Source organism: Phyllostomus hastatus, unplaced genomic scaffold (genome assembly GCF_019186645.2).
Source record: "Phyllostomus hastatus isolate PE091 unplaced genomic scaffold, TTU_PhHast_1.1 phas_contig_196, whole genome shotgun sequence".
NCBI lineage: Eukaryota > Metazoa > Chordata > Mammalia > Chiroptera > Phyllostomidae > Phyllostomus > Phyllostomus hastatus.
The window spans coordinates 28561122-28577928 of NW_025333709.1; the positions used below are offsets into that span (position 1 = coordinate 28561122).

At 36.9% G+C, this 16807-nt stretch overlaps 1 protein-coding gene across 1 annotated transcript in view; it reads right to left on the reverse strand.

Annotated features, from left to right (window-relative positions):
• GABRA4 (gamma-aminobutyric acid type A receptor subunit alpha4) overlaps nt 1–16807 on the reverse strand; it is a 184793-nt gene that overhangs the window by 16331 nt on the left and 151655 nt on the right. The window lies entirely within an intron of this gene.

Consider the following 16807-nt stretch of genomic DNA (forward strand, 5'->3'; position numbering starts at 1 on the left):
AGGGAATGGGGAATAAAAGGAAAGTTATAGTTTTCATGTGTCATATCAGTTAAAGGGAAACATATACATATAAAGTGAAACCTACTTTTGCCCACCGCTGTATATATAAATTGATTGTTTCAATTTCCCTTTCTATAAAGGGTATAACTTCATAAACACAGAGGGAAAGACATTTCCTCTTCTTTTTTATTTTATTTTTATTTTGTGTTGTCTTTGTGTCAGATGGTCTTAGAGCAGACCTAAGATAGAATCCTGCTCCTACCAATGGTGACCTAGGTGGTCTAGTTGGTCTTAACATTTTTCTTTAATATATTTTCCAGAGAACTACATTTAAATTGTCATGCATTAAGTGAGGCCTCTCATATTGCTTCTATCAGTTCATGAATATGATCATTATTCAGCCAAATTTAGCCCCTATTTAAACATACTTGACATGTACTTACATAGTAATCTTCCAACCCTTGCCAAGTCCTATGAACTTAAGAGGCAACAGATACAGCACAAGGCAGGTATGGAGTATATGTTCTATATGGTCTCTTAGGTGGAAAACGAAAGCTTCAATTAGATAAACCGAAGATGAAACCATCAGAGAATTCAAATATCATTTATATACAAAGTTGCATACATGTATGTGTGAATATATAAACTTATATGCAATTTAAAACCATTTATTTAGAGATTTAAAAAGAAAGCTGCCACATTAAGTGTATATATTGGTTGTCAGATAATTCTGATTTCTGAAATGCTGGCACAGAAAATTTAGAAGTAATACAATATATTTTTTTCATTTAAAGAAATGCCAAAAACAGAGTAGTCAGCTGCTTTAGGTGCTTGAGTGGAGTCATCACACACACACACAAATCAGACAAATGACTGATGACACCAGCAGCGAATGGAGTCTCTGTCCAAGTTTTATTTAAGCCAATATTTCAGTCTCATGAGGAAGGTAATTCAAAGTCTGACAGTATATTGGAGAAGACAGAAAATAGTGTGAAATTAAAAACATGGCCAGTGACAACACATTCAGGTCAGCCTCATGACTGAACTGAACTGATCTCAGAGATTACGTTTCCAGACTGGTTTCTTCCCTCAAAGTGCTACTACGCCAGAATTATTTAGCTTTTTTTTTTTTATTTTTAGTGTATATACTCAGGCAATGAATATTTCCCAATTTCCTCTTTTTTTAGATGCTATCAATTTTTTAATTGTTGTTCAGTTACAGTTGTCACACCTTTCCCCCAATGCTCTCCTCTCCCCCTCCCCCCACTCCCACAGTCAACCCCCCACATGGTCCATGCCCATGAGTCCTCTATTCATGCTCCTTGACTTGCCCCTTCCCCTTCTTTGCCCTGTTATCCTTCTCACCCCTCCACTTTGATCACTGTAAGTTGTTCTTTATTTCCAAGTCTCTGGTTCTATATTTGCTCATTTGCTTGTTTTGTTGATTAGATGCTATCAATTTAATAACATTGATGTAGAAATTTATAAAGAATATACTGCCACATTAAATATATATAGGTTATCTGATAAGTTTGATTTCAGAAGTGCTAAAATGAAAAAAAATGAAACCACCGAAGTTCTTTTTCTTTCACTTAAATGCCAAAGAACAGAATAGTCAGCTACTTTAGGTGTTTGAGTGGAGGGATCACAGACTAGTACCTGATCTTTATCCTCACAGAGGTTTATTATTTGTTTCCAACAACTTGTTCAGGGTGTTTAGGTTTCAGATGTTCAAATCATACTGTCCAAACTCCGACTCTTGTACACCAGGATGATTTGCTGCTGGTGCCCACTCAGGGTGCCATATTCAGGATGCGCATCTCCTCTGAGGCCTTAGGAAACCAAATCACTTAAGAAGTTTGTGTGATGAGCTTTAAATAAGAGGGATTTTTGTTTTGTTTTAATTTTGGATCAATAAGTCTACAGCATGGGACATGGATTTAATGTCTGTAGAAGCTAAAAAAGTAATAGAAAAATGGTAAATTGGTTGAAGGTTTTCATAAGAATTATGTAGAAAATGTTTACACCTCAACAAAAATATAGATATCCTCTATTTTCTTGAGACACATGAAATACAGAACATATTTTTAAGTTGATTTGATTTTTCCATTCTAAATAGAGACATAGGCACAAAGAAATACTCCACTATAATAACAACAACAACAACAACAATAAAAACCCACATGGTGTAAGCACAATAAAGAAGAGAACTGACCCACAGCTTTAGTGTCCAGGAGATGATATAAGCTATGTTGGAAACCATGGTAGACTAATGAAATAATTTTCTTTCCACAGAAAACAACTATGCTTAACCATCACCTTGCTGGATTTTGAACTAGGTTTCTGGATCTAATTTTTTAGGAGAAACTGAACATCTGGAATATAAATGTAAAACTCCTGATTTTAAAGGAGTAGATTTAGTTTCCAAAAATGAGGCAAACGGAACACATCTGGGGACCCCATTCACTCAAAGGACTGCTTCCGTAAAATTCTTACCTAGAAGAACACTGTTATGGCCTGAGTGTTTGTGTTCCCCCCAAAATCTGTAGGTTGAAATCCTAACCCCAAAGGTAATGGTCCTAAGAGATGGAAACATTGGGGAGGTGTTTAAGTCATGAAGGTGGAGCCCTCATGAATGAGATAATGTCTTATGAAAGAGATTCCAGAGAGACTCCTAAACTCTTTCACCATATGGGTCACCATGAGAAGTCCGCAGCCTGCAACCCAGAAGAGGGCCCTCACCTGACCGTGTCAGCACCCTGATCTCAGAACTCTGGGAGACAAATGCTGGACTTCCAGTGCCCAGAACTGTTGACTATAGCTGACTCATTGTGTGGTATTTGATTAAAGCATCCTAAAAAGACTAAGATAGATGTTGCAGCAAGATAATGTTTAAACTGAATTTCATGACCCAGAAAAAGCTATACATCCTACAGTAACTGGAAACATGTGGCCTCCTAACTTCATTCAGTTGTTCTCTTTGGGCTAGCCTGGATTTCTGCTCTCAAGTCTCTGGATTTTCAGGAATTCATGGACAGCTCATTAACAGTTTCCTTCTAGAAAATCAGATCCAGAATTGGTTATTTTATTCTTGCAGTGGTTACTTTTCAGTCAAGAGGTTCACCCTTTTAATGATTTCAATAGCTTAAAATAGCCATTATTCCCTTGTAGGAAGGGGCTTGCCATTTTTACAAATGATTCTCTTAGAAAACATCATCTTCCTTACTTGCCTTGGCTAGCAACACATTCATAACACATTCATGACTCTCTTGGCTTTTCAATTTGCCTGACCTTTTATTCAAAGTCAGAGAAATTATACTAGCTCCCTATCTGACTATATTCAGCACTATTCCTGTGTTCTAGTTTTATTAATTTTTCATGTATATTACCAACTCTCCACTCTAAATCTTTTGTGGCTAGTCTTACTGTATTGGCACGAAGTGGCATACTTGACTTTAAAGGGAAAGTGATCTCTCTTACCCTTTTTCCATTAGTAAACTGTTGTCTATTTCCTCTAATTCCATGTGTAAAGTACCATTTGTTGGGATTGATGGCTGTATAGAGTCTACCCACTGTTTCTCTTTTCTCCTCCTGTGTTATACACCCTGCTCGTCTTTTATCCCTCCATGATCTTGAAAGCTCAGTATTTACCTGGACCTATCATCCCCCCAACTCTTACTGTTGGTAGGTAACGATGGTAGCTGATTATAAATTTGTTTGTGCTAAAGGAACCATTTTTCCTAAGGCCGATCCTGACTAGAAAACAGAAAAATTTAAATGTATCAGAGTTTTAACTAAACGTAAAATTTTCATTTTTCACCACTCACTTCACATAGCAAATCATTAATCAGAAACATAAGGCACTATATGCAAAGACAGCTTACTTTTACTTTGAAATATAAATAAAGATCCACTATTCAATTTTTCAAATAGATAACTGACTTCCATGGCTTTGAAATAAAATTAGGTTTCTATAAATTTTAGTATTCTGCTTTGATAACTCAACCACATACTTACTGCAACCCTAAACAATATATGTGTTACTGACTGATACTTAAGCTGCAAGTATACATGGTTAACCAGATTCTTTAGTATTATTTAAGATAATGACTTAAAAAAAAGATGTTATATTCTTCATAGGGAGGTACAAATATGACTTCCAGTATGTTATGGAAAGCATACCTTATATAACTGAATTTTGCAAACCAGAGCATCAGGGTTTATGAAGCCAAATTTTAGTGTTTTAGTTATATATTGTTTAAAAAATCATTTCTATTCGGTTTGGTGTTGTAATGCAAATGCAGAAAGTCATTGTATTTTAGGATGACTTTAAATCTTTCATCATGGAAAGCATAATGCCCACTTTTCAAAATTTTATATTTCCCTGAAGTATAATGCACATTACTGTGCACTACTTTTATTAGCATAATATTTTACTGTTCAGTGATAAATATGTTGTTTAAATGCTTTTGTCTAATTAGGCAATACTGCAGTGAAGAACCCCTTGCATTAGGTATGGGTGTATAATAGGAAGCTCCTGAATGTCTTCCTTTTTTTTTTTTTTTTTGCCACATACAAAATAAAATCTGTGATACTAGCTAGATACATAGAGACCAAAAACCTTCCATTATTTATGATGTCTGCAAGAACAGCAGATGGGGTTCAATGGGGCAAAAATAAGACAAGTTACAATAGAACTATAGAGGTAGATTTTGGCTCAACATGAAAAAGACTATAAATATTAAAGCTGTCTTATAAGAGAACAGCCTTCCCTGGGAAGTAGTGAGATCCCTGTTATGTGAGGTGTTTCAAAGAGGCTTGATAACAGTGGAAATTCCAAATAATAGGCAGGACAACAGTCAATATTATCTCCAAGTTCCCTTCAAAAGGTGAGATTGTTACGGTAAAATGAGCAGCCAAAGGGGAAACACAGGCAGGGAGGAAGAAGGATACCCACTGACTCAGCAGTCATTAAAATTCCACATATTTTTCCATTATCTGGGAAAGAAAGCCTTTGAAACTGTGCTTTCATCCCAAGGCCTGAAGGGCCCAAAAGGGCCCACAATGTCTACAGGAAGAAGCCCATTAATGCCTTTGGTTACTCTCTTCCCTTCCTGGAAGGCTGACACCACCTTTACCTATCAATCAATGTAACTTCTTTCCCTTCCCCCATCCCACCAACTATAAAAGTCCTCAGAATAAAGGCTCTTGCTCTTGTTCTTGCTCTCTTACTCTTGCCACCTCTGCCCTCCCATAACTCATTCTCTTCCATGAGTACATATCACCAACACACCGTTTGCACCTTAATAGACTCTCTGATCTATAATTCTTTACTGCATTGCTTGGAAGAACTGAGTTTCTGGGAGTTTCTCCCATATGAAAATAATTGGAAATTTTAGCAAAGACCGTAGAATATTTATTTAAATTGGAAAATATTTATCTGAGCATATATTTTTGTGTGTAGGGAATTTTCCTGTGCTCCAGAGATAAAACAGTGAATAAGACATACATACTATTCTTACTTTGAAAAGCTTATACTTACCCCTTTGGAGAAACCTGACAAGAGACAACTACAGACAGGTTGAAAGCATATGCCCTGATTCTAAAAGACTGTGGGGCAGTGAAGGATTATCTGGTAGAAAGACAAAGGTTCATGCTTGCAGCATTAAGAAATCTGAAGGGCGGTGGGGGGGAGATAAGATGCTTTCAAAAGGATTTGCATGTGATATAAAACAGCAATGTAGTCATGTTGGCAAAAACAGAACTTTAGGGGACTTATTTCACCATTTCCTGTCAGGGTGTTTGGACCAGATCCTAATGGCCACGAAGCGCCACTACAAAATCTCAAGTTGGAGGGGAGTCTGATAATATATACGTGTTACAGAAAGATAACTGTATGCACAACATGAAAAGGGGTAGACAGGGAAGCAAGATGAACACTGCGGTAAACTCAGTGGGAAGTGATTAAGAGTTTAACGTAGTAGTAATGGGAATCCAGAAAAGGGGAGAAGATCAAAAACTATTAGCCTTTCCTGAATCTGGTGACTGATTAGTTATAGAGAAGAAAGATAAAAGAGTAACTAATAATGTAAGAGGATGCAGCCAGGAGACCCCCACAAAGGATTTGTAATGGATTCCAGAACTCAGGGTGTCCAGGAAATACTAGAAATATGGGATGTCCTCACCCCCACAAGTCTGAACAAGGGGATGGGTGGGACACATGGAGCAGGGCCACTGAGGGTTGTCTTGCATAGCAACAGTTTTGCAAATAACCTCTAGAATGGTCCTTTAATATACTATAACTTTTGACCGGTTTCATGGATATGTTAAATAGCTCTGGCCATGCTTTGAGCCAGGGAGCTGGAAGTGACTTCGACCCAAGATGTAACTGGGAGGCAACACAGGTTACAGAGCCTGTGTAAAAGCTTAGAGTGCCACAGGGCCACGTCTGCCCAGACTTACTACAGCAGCTCAGAAAAGCTGAAAAAATACAGGAATACTGGCAGGTGTAACCGATTGTGAAAGGAGTCAGAAATGGGGCTGCAGAGGAAGATTGGCACTAGGATTTAAACCTGGGCATGGCAACCATGACAAGAAGAACCACGTAGCTTGGGCGGGGAGAACCATGTGGCTTTGGGCTTCCCTCTGCCACACAGCTTAGGAAGCCAGAAAGCAAGATGTAGCAGTGATGCAGAACTGTCTCTTAGCAGTTTGGAAGAATGCAGGAGAGATGCTGCTTGAAGGAAAGGGGTGAAAGGACTCTTGCTGGTGGGCCATGAGAAGGTACAATGTGGTTTTGGATTAAGAACTAGAGATCTTGGTGACACAGCTAATGGTGCTGGGAACCGAGGAAGGCCTACCGCCTGAGCACGGACTATTGGGAAGAACTGGGGGCTATCTGAGCCACAGACCTCTATTTCTTTTTCTGAGATATGGTACCCCAGACAAGGGAAAGGGGGGAGGGAAGGATTGTGTGTGTTTGTGGGTGTTTTAAGGGACTTTGGGATTTTAATGAAGACATTAAGTCATTACTCTTAAGGCTGTATAACTTTTGAAAAAGTAATTCCTTTTCACCAATCTCTGACATTGAGAGTTATAATTCCCTGGTGGTGGGCAAGGTGAACTGAATACAGGGGGACCCCAGGAGAAGGGGGGATTCACTCAGTAGCACTGTGTGACCCCTTCTCCGGTGGCCAATCAAGGAAAATCATGGGAGACCACATGTGCAGTAACTTGAAAACAATACAACTACTTGTACAGGTGCAATAAAAGCCGGCCAAAATTAGCCAGGAGCAGTCTACCTTATAATAATAGAATCCCTCCAGCCCATGAGGTCAACCTCTGCTTGGACTTGGCCTGCTCCCATGTTCTCTGCTATAAACTCTGTGTGCTCGATTCAGTCTTTGTCCCAGTCACCAAGAACCTGGTTACTTGTGCCCACCTGCTTCTTGGAGTTCTGCCTCCTTTCTTCAACCAATTCATTTCAGCAACTGGAGATGGAGCAATTAAACAAGCCATTGGACTTGCTGCACGAGGAACAATTCAGTAAAGATTGTGAACCATACCCATTACTTCCTCTAGCAAAGCAGAAGAGGATCTCCAAGAATTCTATCTCATAGATACAGGGTTTTTCTTGATCACCATACAACAGCTAGTTTAAAATTAAGTATTATACACTGTTTTCCTTCTTTTAACCTTCACATTAAAATAAATAATCTGTAACAGATCACAATATGGTAGTCTTAGTCAACCTTATTTTTAAGTTGACACCCCAATTTCCGCTTAGCATTTTTGCTCTTCCACTGGATGCATATTAAATACAAACATTTTAAAGGTACAGAAAGACTGCTGCATTGTGTAGAATGAACATGATGCATATATTTGTTAATATGCTTAATTAAGAAGAAAAGGGAGTACTATATATAGAACTAAAGACACTAACCTATCTGAAAAATGCATTTTATGGCAATAAGAATTTTTTTTGGAAAATTTACTCCAAGGGGGAAAAACCATAAATTTTTAATATAATTACCCTACCATTAAAGGATACTTGTTTCAATGCACAAGGATATCTATCTGCTAGGCTGAAAGAAAAGGTTATGTAGTAGCTCACTTGATGTCTACATGATTAAACATCAAGAGTTTCCAGGATATCTCTGCTTGATGTGTCAAAATATACTGATTTGGAAGTGATACTTTCCTGAAATTTATCCTCAAGCAAAGTAAAAACAAACTCTGAGAAACATTTTGGGGACTTAAAAGATGATGTGGAGTTTCATTACAGTTTAAGAAAATATATGTCTTAGTTTATAACACAATACCATAAATTAGGTGGCTTAAAATAAGACATTGATTTCTCACAGTTCTGGAGGCTGAAAAGTCCAAGAACTAGGTGCTGGCTGTCCCACCTTCTGGTTCGAGTCCTCTTTTAGGCCTATTCTCACTGTGTCTGTACTCTGGTTTCTCCTCTTCTTAAAAGGATTTTAATCTCATCAGGGAGGCCCCACCCTGATGACATTGTCTAAATGTTATTAACCTCCCAAAGGTCCCCAACTCCAAGTACTGTCATATTGGCGTTAATGTTTCAACATATGGATTTGGAGGAAACATGAAAATTCCATCTATTCTACATCCTTGCCCCCCAAAATTTGCCCTTCTCAAATAAAGTATATATTCATTCCAAACAGCCTACAAATCTTAACTTGTTCTATTATCAACTCTAAAGTCTTCAGTCCAAAGTTTTATCTAAAGATCACCTAAATCAGATATGAATGAGACTTGAGTTATAATTTATCCTGAAGCAAAATTCCTCTCTAGCTGTAAAACTATAAAACCAAACAAGTTATCTTCTTTCCAAATACAATTGTGGGACAGATATTGGATATATATTCTCACCCCAAAAGAAAAAAATAAGAATGAAGGAAAGGAAGACAGCTTTGAAGAAAAGTCTAAAACCTAGCAAGGTGATTCCACCAGATTTTAAGGCTCAAGAGTAATCCTCTTTGATTTGATGCTCTGCCCTCAGGATCCACACTGGAGCAGCAGTAATGTCTCCAGGGTCTGCCCTAAGGTTATCCAGGGCGGTCCTTGCCCCAAGGCTTCAATTGGACGTCATTTGGTCTGTTGAAACCAAGGCAGTAGCCCATCTCTGAAATACCTTGGGTCATTTTTCCTTCTTCTTGAAGAATACTGCCCCACAGCAGGAGAATAACTTAATCATATCATCCTGTCAAATACATGGAGCCTGTCAGTCTTCCTTCATTTAATCCCATCTCTGCCCTCTTCAATTCATATTCGTGTTTTTGTCATTTTAAAGATTTTGATCTACTTCTGAATGAGATGCGGAGCTAATGAATAGTAAGGGCAAAAGAATGACAATTTCACACTATACTGCTCTGTGAAAAGAGGCTGAGGAGTAAAGATAAAACCAAGGAGGTTCTTTCAAACCCAGGAAGTAAATAATTGTGGTTTAGACTAGGATAACTAAGAAATGGCAGAGTTATGAATATACTTTCAAAGTAAAGCTAACAGCGATTCTTGATTGAAAGGTGAGGGTAACGATAAAGAGAAGAATCAAGGATAAGCCCTGAGCAAGTGAAAGGGTGGCATCCATGGGAGAGGGGCTGGGAGAGGGTTGAGGTAAAGACAGGAATTTGGTTTTGGGTATGTGAGGTTTGAGACATCTATTACTCATCCAGTTAAAAATTGTTCAGTAAATGTTTGAATATTGTAGGTGTGGAGAAAAGAAAGTTTTAGCTAAATATAGCACTTAGGGAGCTCTGCTACAGTGACAACCCTGTTCCCCCAAACCTCATTGGGTTAAAACAACAAATATTTATGTCTCACTCACATTACTTCTTGGTAGCTCTATGGGCTTCATGCTGCACTTTTGTTTCTGTTTTCTATTTCAGCATCCCAGCAGAAGGATATACTAATCTTATTTCTTATGAAAAACACAAGAGTGCAAATTGTTTACACATCAAGTTTCTACTTAGAACTCCCATATTGTTGCTTCCATTCACATTTCTTTGGCCTAACCCAGTCAATCACATTATCAATCCAGAGAAAGGAATATCAAGCCAGAGAAAGGACATATACTCCACCTACAGGGAGACAATGTTCAGTGCTAGTCATACTGCAAGAGAAAAGAATGCAAAGTCTTGTTACAGGAACACAGGGGATGAATGACTGAGTACAATGGTGTAATCTATCAGAGATTATATAAAAAGTATTTAAAATCTAAAACTAGATGAAATCACCAAAAGGTGAACGTAGCAAAACAGAAATTATCAAGCACTGAGCTATGTATTATTCTGTCATTAGAAGAGTGACTAGATGAGGAAAAACTGATGAAGGAGATTGAAAGGAACCTATTGGTAAAATAAAAAAGAAGAATGGGGTCAACTGGAAGACAAATATAGAAGGAATTCAAGGAGAAGGGTGTTATTATTTGTGTAAACTATTAACAAGTTAATAGGAACTAACAAATGACTGATAGGTTTAGCAATATAGAATCCCTTGGACTTGGTCAAGGAAATTTCAGTGGAGAAAAGGGGAAAAATAGTCTAAATGCAATGATTTTAAGAAAAAGTGAAGTATGACTGGATATAGTAGTATAGATAACTCATGAAGTATTTCATTTTGAACAAAGAGAAGATAAACAGGTCAGAAACTAAAGATGGGGGAGAGAAAAAAGGGGAAAGGAGAGAGAGATGGATTGATTGACTGATTTCAATAATAAGGAATAATAACATGTATGTCCTCTGATGGGTAAAGTTCTAGTAGAGAGAGAGGAAAAACTAATATAGAAGATAAATGGAGAAAATTGCTAGAACAAAGTCTTTGACTAGACAAGAAGAAAGGGATCCAAGGTACAAATGGAGGGGCTCTCCTCAGAGTGATACATAGAGAATTCATATGCATTACAATAATGAAGGTATAATATGTGGGTACAAATGCTGGCAGGCAGATAGCTTCAGTTTTCTGAAGAAATTCATAGACTTATAAATTAAGAAGCAGTAGGCTAGGAAAAGCAGAATAATTTGGTAGACTAAGATATTGCAGGGTGTTACCTAGCCATATGACTTAAAGCAAATTACTGCACTTCTTCATGTCTCAATTTCTTCAATGGCAGATGGCGATAATACTGGAGCCAACTTCATAAAGTTGAAAAGGTTTAAATGACATGATGTTACCTATCTTCCCCCAATAAAATATAAGCTCCATAAGGACAATGATTTCCACCTTTTTTTTCTTTTTTATGTTATGTCTTTAAGGTTTAAGTATTCAAGACTAAGTAGGCATGTAAGTGTTCAAGACTCAGTAGGCAAACAATTAATAATGAATAAATAAACCAGAAAAGTACTTACATGGTACCTGGAATATAGTACATGTTCAGTAAATGTGGCCTATTATTATTGTCACCACTTACTAATTTTAACACCATTGTCATTCATTGATTTGTGGGGCAAAAGATCTCTCCCAAGGAACACTTCCCTGTGATTAACGTGGGTGTCCAATGGGGGAAAGGCATGTGTGACAGGTATGATTTAAAAATCAAATCTCTAACACTTACTTTGACTATTTCCAGATGCTTTCTGAAGAGTATCCATGAACAATTCTAGAAACTTTCCTGTCTCTATCACTTCTGTTTATATTTCTCCTAAAATGATTTACAATGCCTCTTACTCTCATTAATTTTCCTTTCTTAGTACACAATAACCATGCATTTGAAAATCAGGTTATTTTATGAATTCTCTATGGTATCAGTATTTTCTCCGTTAAGACTGCAGTTACAGGTAAAGGCATGCAGACCTTGAGTTTCATTATTTTTCATAACTACCCAACCAAAATGTTTGATGACTAGAACAAAAAAATTAAATAAACACCGTATATCAAGTTCAATTATGAGTGACCTACTTAAACAGTTTCCTACTGTTACACTCAAATTAAAAAATGTGCTTTTTATGCTAATGCATTAAATGAAGAATATAAAATCAGTAGACATTTTTTAAATACAACTTATGTCTTGCATATTTAATCACATCAGCTGATGATCCATTGAGTAAGTTGATGTATCAATTAGCTCCATCAGCATTAAAATATCTGCTAGTATTTTTAGCATCGGTTAGTTCAGCCAGCAGAATAATCAATGGGACTAAATTTTCACTGTAATATTTCAACAGCCCCTTTGCCTAGTTTATTTATTTGTATACTCCCATTCTTTTCAAATAATATTTAAGGTAGCATGCATATGTTCTTATTATACTAAGTTTTCATAATTACATATATTCAAAGCTACAATATAAAACACATATTAAATGTTACTCTTGCATTGTAAATACTGGAAATACATACACTCACTGATATAACTCTTTTGACAAAAAGAATGACTTTTACCAAGAATAGCCCAGAAGTCATTCACATAACAATTCAGAAATGACAACTGAATAACAGATGTTACTACCTGCAATTCATTTAAAACTTATATGCACAAACGGTTATTAGAAGTTTACTTACATCACTACATGTAATTCTTCACACTATCCAAGTAAGAATTTAATAAGTTTGATTAGATTCAATGACTACCCATGGTTACATGGCTAGAATATGGTAAATCCAATAACAAAACTCAGCTGTGACTAAAGCCGAAAAGCTTTCCCTAAGTCTGTGACTATCATGTACTATGCATTCACACCCCCAACTACAGAACAGGTTATGTGATGTAGAAGTGAATAGCACAGCCCCTGCCTCACAGTCTGGTTGGGGGACACAGAATATGAAATCAAATACTGTGTATGAGTAGCTCTTCTAGATGACAGTACAGGTAAGGCTAAGTAGTCAACACTTACTAGTAAACACCCACTGAGTCATGAGAACCACTACCTGTCATGACAGAACTGTCACAAAAAAGAAATATTAAAATTAAAGCAAAGCCAATACTAAATTAATATTTTTCCGGTTAATGAAATACTGCAGAAAACTATGAGAAATTCACAGAAAATATGGTTTTTATCAATCTTAGTGCAAAGCAAAAAAGTGTGTTGACCTAAGTCAGCCCATGAACAATCCATGGAACAAAATTATTCATCCTCAGACCGATAGACTTAGGTCTTAGGTGTGGAGGCTACCTTATCTAACAAGCACCATGTTGACTCAGCTAAGTCACCCCAGGGGTGTGTTCTTAGTATGTGGTTTCTAAACTTCACAAGGTGTTTTTTTTTTTTAACTGGGAAGCAAAATTAAGTTCAGGCTTATACAGGAAAACCTTACAAGACTCCATTTCATGACCTGTGAATCCAATCAATGCTCAAAAGTTAGGAGGTTGATTACCTAGTGTAAAGATTATTGAGGCCATTTACTTCTATTCCTTTGGTTGCTTGCTTCTCCTCTAACTAGTCAATTGTCTACCAGCACTTCTACCAGGTAAGACCCAGCTATAGAAAAGTTCAAAAACAAACAAGTAAATAAGACTATTGAATCACAGAATGTAACAGATGAATATTGTGCCTCTCCAACTTGTTATGTGAGTGCTGGTTAAAACCAACAATTACAAAAAAAAAAATCTCAAAACAAAAATCAGTTAAAAATGAAGAATACTATATCTCATAGAATGCTAAAATTGTTTATAGAATGAACAAATGCCACTGCATTATCTGTCAATTTCATTAATCTACCACTGCTTACCATTACTATAGAAATCTTAGAATGAGCTATTTCTGGTGGGCATTTTAATGTCATGATCTTGGAACAGTGAAGAAAAATACATAAAATGATGTAGGATTATAAATTTATCCCAACCCAAGGGGGGAAAAATCAACTGTCATCCAAATGAACCACTAAAGCTTCATTCCTCAGCCTTTCCCTACTGAACATTAAAAGAAGACATCACTTTCAGACTTTTATTTTTTTCTCTCTGTAAATCCTGAATTGGTTTCTGTAAACTGGTCAGAGTATATACTCTTCGGAGAATTATTCTTACAGATCCATTTAAAGTGTATCCTACTAGTGTTCTGAAAGTTCAGATTTAGTACACAATACCAATGCAGGTGACACTTGCTGAAATTTTAAAGAAAATAAGGTTATTGTACATTTTTCATCAAAAGATTTTTTTTGTTAAGTCTGTCTTTAAAAGGACAGCAAAAAACAATTCTGGTTTTGACAATGACATCTTAAAATGAAAGTAACTTTATGTGAAAAGATATGATGTCTATAATTTTTGTATCTGTCATCTAATCACATATTTGGACCAACAACATCACTTGACAATAAAGAAAGAGGGATATTTGAGGCAGGAAGAGAGTATGCAATTTCTCAGTATCAGGCCTATTCTTTGTGATTCTAACTGGGCAAGTGTTTATTAAGCCCTAGCTTAAGGCTAGGTTCTATAGATGATTCATAGTTTGTGCCCTAAATGTATGAATTTTATTTCATTTGGAGGGGGTCAGCTAAATAGCTCCTGAAGAATCAGACTCCTGAGTCTTTTATTCATACATATAACATTTGAAGTGTTTTGAATATTTTTATCAATAATTTGGATCACTTAACTGTCAAAATTCAAATTTAGGTGCTTAGGTAATTTATCACTTTATCATTGCTATATTTACCTTACTTTTTTTTCCTTTTTCATTGTCACTACTACCCCACTTCAAGGTTGCGCCAGGTCAGATAAAGATGGTGAGAGTCACCCCAACCTATTCTAGTTCTCTATATCCTCAGGGCACTTTCAAGCTAAGTCTCTTACTATTCCTGAGACAAATCTGTTTAAACAAAACAATGCATTGGCAGTCTCCTGGGGTCTGCTAAGGTAAACATGAGCAGGTGACCTTTGGACACACACACCTGACCATCATTTGGAACCATTTATCAATTCCATACTCTGTTGACAAAACACCTGATTCTTCTTGCTTATGAGTCAAACTATAGCCTATTCTCACTTTTCTGATTCTTTTTTCCTCCATAACTTCCTTAATGGGAGTGGAATTCTATTATAAACTTTGCATTAGCCCCAACTAATGTCTGAAGTCTGAATATTTTGTACTAATTAATTATCCAGGTTTTGGATAATTATCAAGACTATCCAGGTTTTGAATAGAAATAGTATCAAGAAATACACAGCATTTTATAATTCTAATGTTAACAAGATAATGCTATTTTGAACGAAGGTGATGGTTTTAAATAGATTTGTGGGTAACTTTTGACTAACCTTCAAATTTCCAATTTGTCTCTTTTACTTCACATTGGATATAATTGTCTAGGGAACGGCCTTGGGACCTTCCTCGGGACTCCTTTTCAGTTTGCTAGCTAGGACCAAGCACTCTTTCTTCAAAACTAAACTCCCAAAGGGATTGGGACTCTCAAAAATCTCCAAGTGCTGGACAACAGGTTTTCTAATGCTAACTAAATAGCTAGCACCTAAGCTCAAACTATTCACTTTTTCCTATAAAACGTCATTTTCATATTTGCCCTATTTCAAGAAAGCAACAGGTGTTGGAATCCCTCTCCTGGAACCCAAACCCATGGAGCAAATAGCTGCACTATTACCCAAGTGTTCCTTTCCACAGGACACTGAAAGAAAAGGGGACCTCTCTATCTGCTGACCCTCCTGCCTGCAAGTTCCAGCTTATTGGTATACACCCAACTCTTTACTACATGCTATGAAAAAAGATGGCATTATAATTAACAGCTATTTTCAATTCTGCCTTTAGTATATACTGATCAAATAATACAATATAGTTCAAATGTGTACAGAACCAAAGAGTATCTTAAATTCCTGAAATATTTCAGCACAAAGATCCAAGCAAACATGCCTAACTAATTTCCAGAATTAGGTTTTCACATCTGTAGTAAGAATTCCTATTGTATCCTCGAAAGATCGAGGATGCTTTAAGATAGTAAATACTTTTGTTCAGATTCTTCTAGGTTCTCAACTAGATTGTCTAAGACCTTGACCTTCAAACGCTAACCGAGAATCTAATAAGGGGTCTACACCCAGACCAGATGTCAGTAAGTTACTTCTATATTATTTGAACCAGGTATTTTTGCAAGAAGTTCTCAAGATCAATTACTCCCATTCCAGATTCCAGGAAGCCAAAGAGAATATGATTCATTAGGCATTGGTATAATGGGATTGCACAACCCAAATGAAGTATTTGGCAGTGAAGTCACCCAAACCAGATCATAAATGCTCTCTTTAACATTCATTGCTCTCATTTATCAATGAGTTAGATTCACCTTGGAAATCTAGTTTAGTGGATTTTCTAATCTTCCCCACTCCATCTGACAGATTAGATTGAAAATGAGTAAGTGTGAGCAGACTGAGGAACCACCGAGGCCCCAAATTAAGGACCTAATACTAATACACAGAAGTACTGTACCTTTGCCAGGAAGATTGAGGGGCTTATATAAAATTTGCCTCAAGAAGCTCTAAATGCGTGATTTGTATGCACAGGGCTTTAGAGCTTAGAGCAGATATACTTACTCTTAGAAAAGTGAGCTCCAGGCCCAATGTCAACAGAGTATAGACTGCACTTTCCTGGAAACCCTTTAATAGCCAACAATCATCAGCAAGGAACCGCTGTAAAGAAAGTTCAGTCTGAGGTGGTTTCCATTTTGTGACTAGAGTAAACCAGGGAGGTGTGGTATATCAGTGTTGGTCTAATGCCGGATATCAAACTCATTTTCACCAGGGGCCACATTAGCTTCACTGTTGCCTTCAAAGGGCCGAATGTAATTTCAACTCCTTAACAGTTAAGGAGTAGTTAAATTTATACAGTCCTAAAATTATTTTGGCCCTTTGAAGGCAACC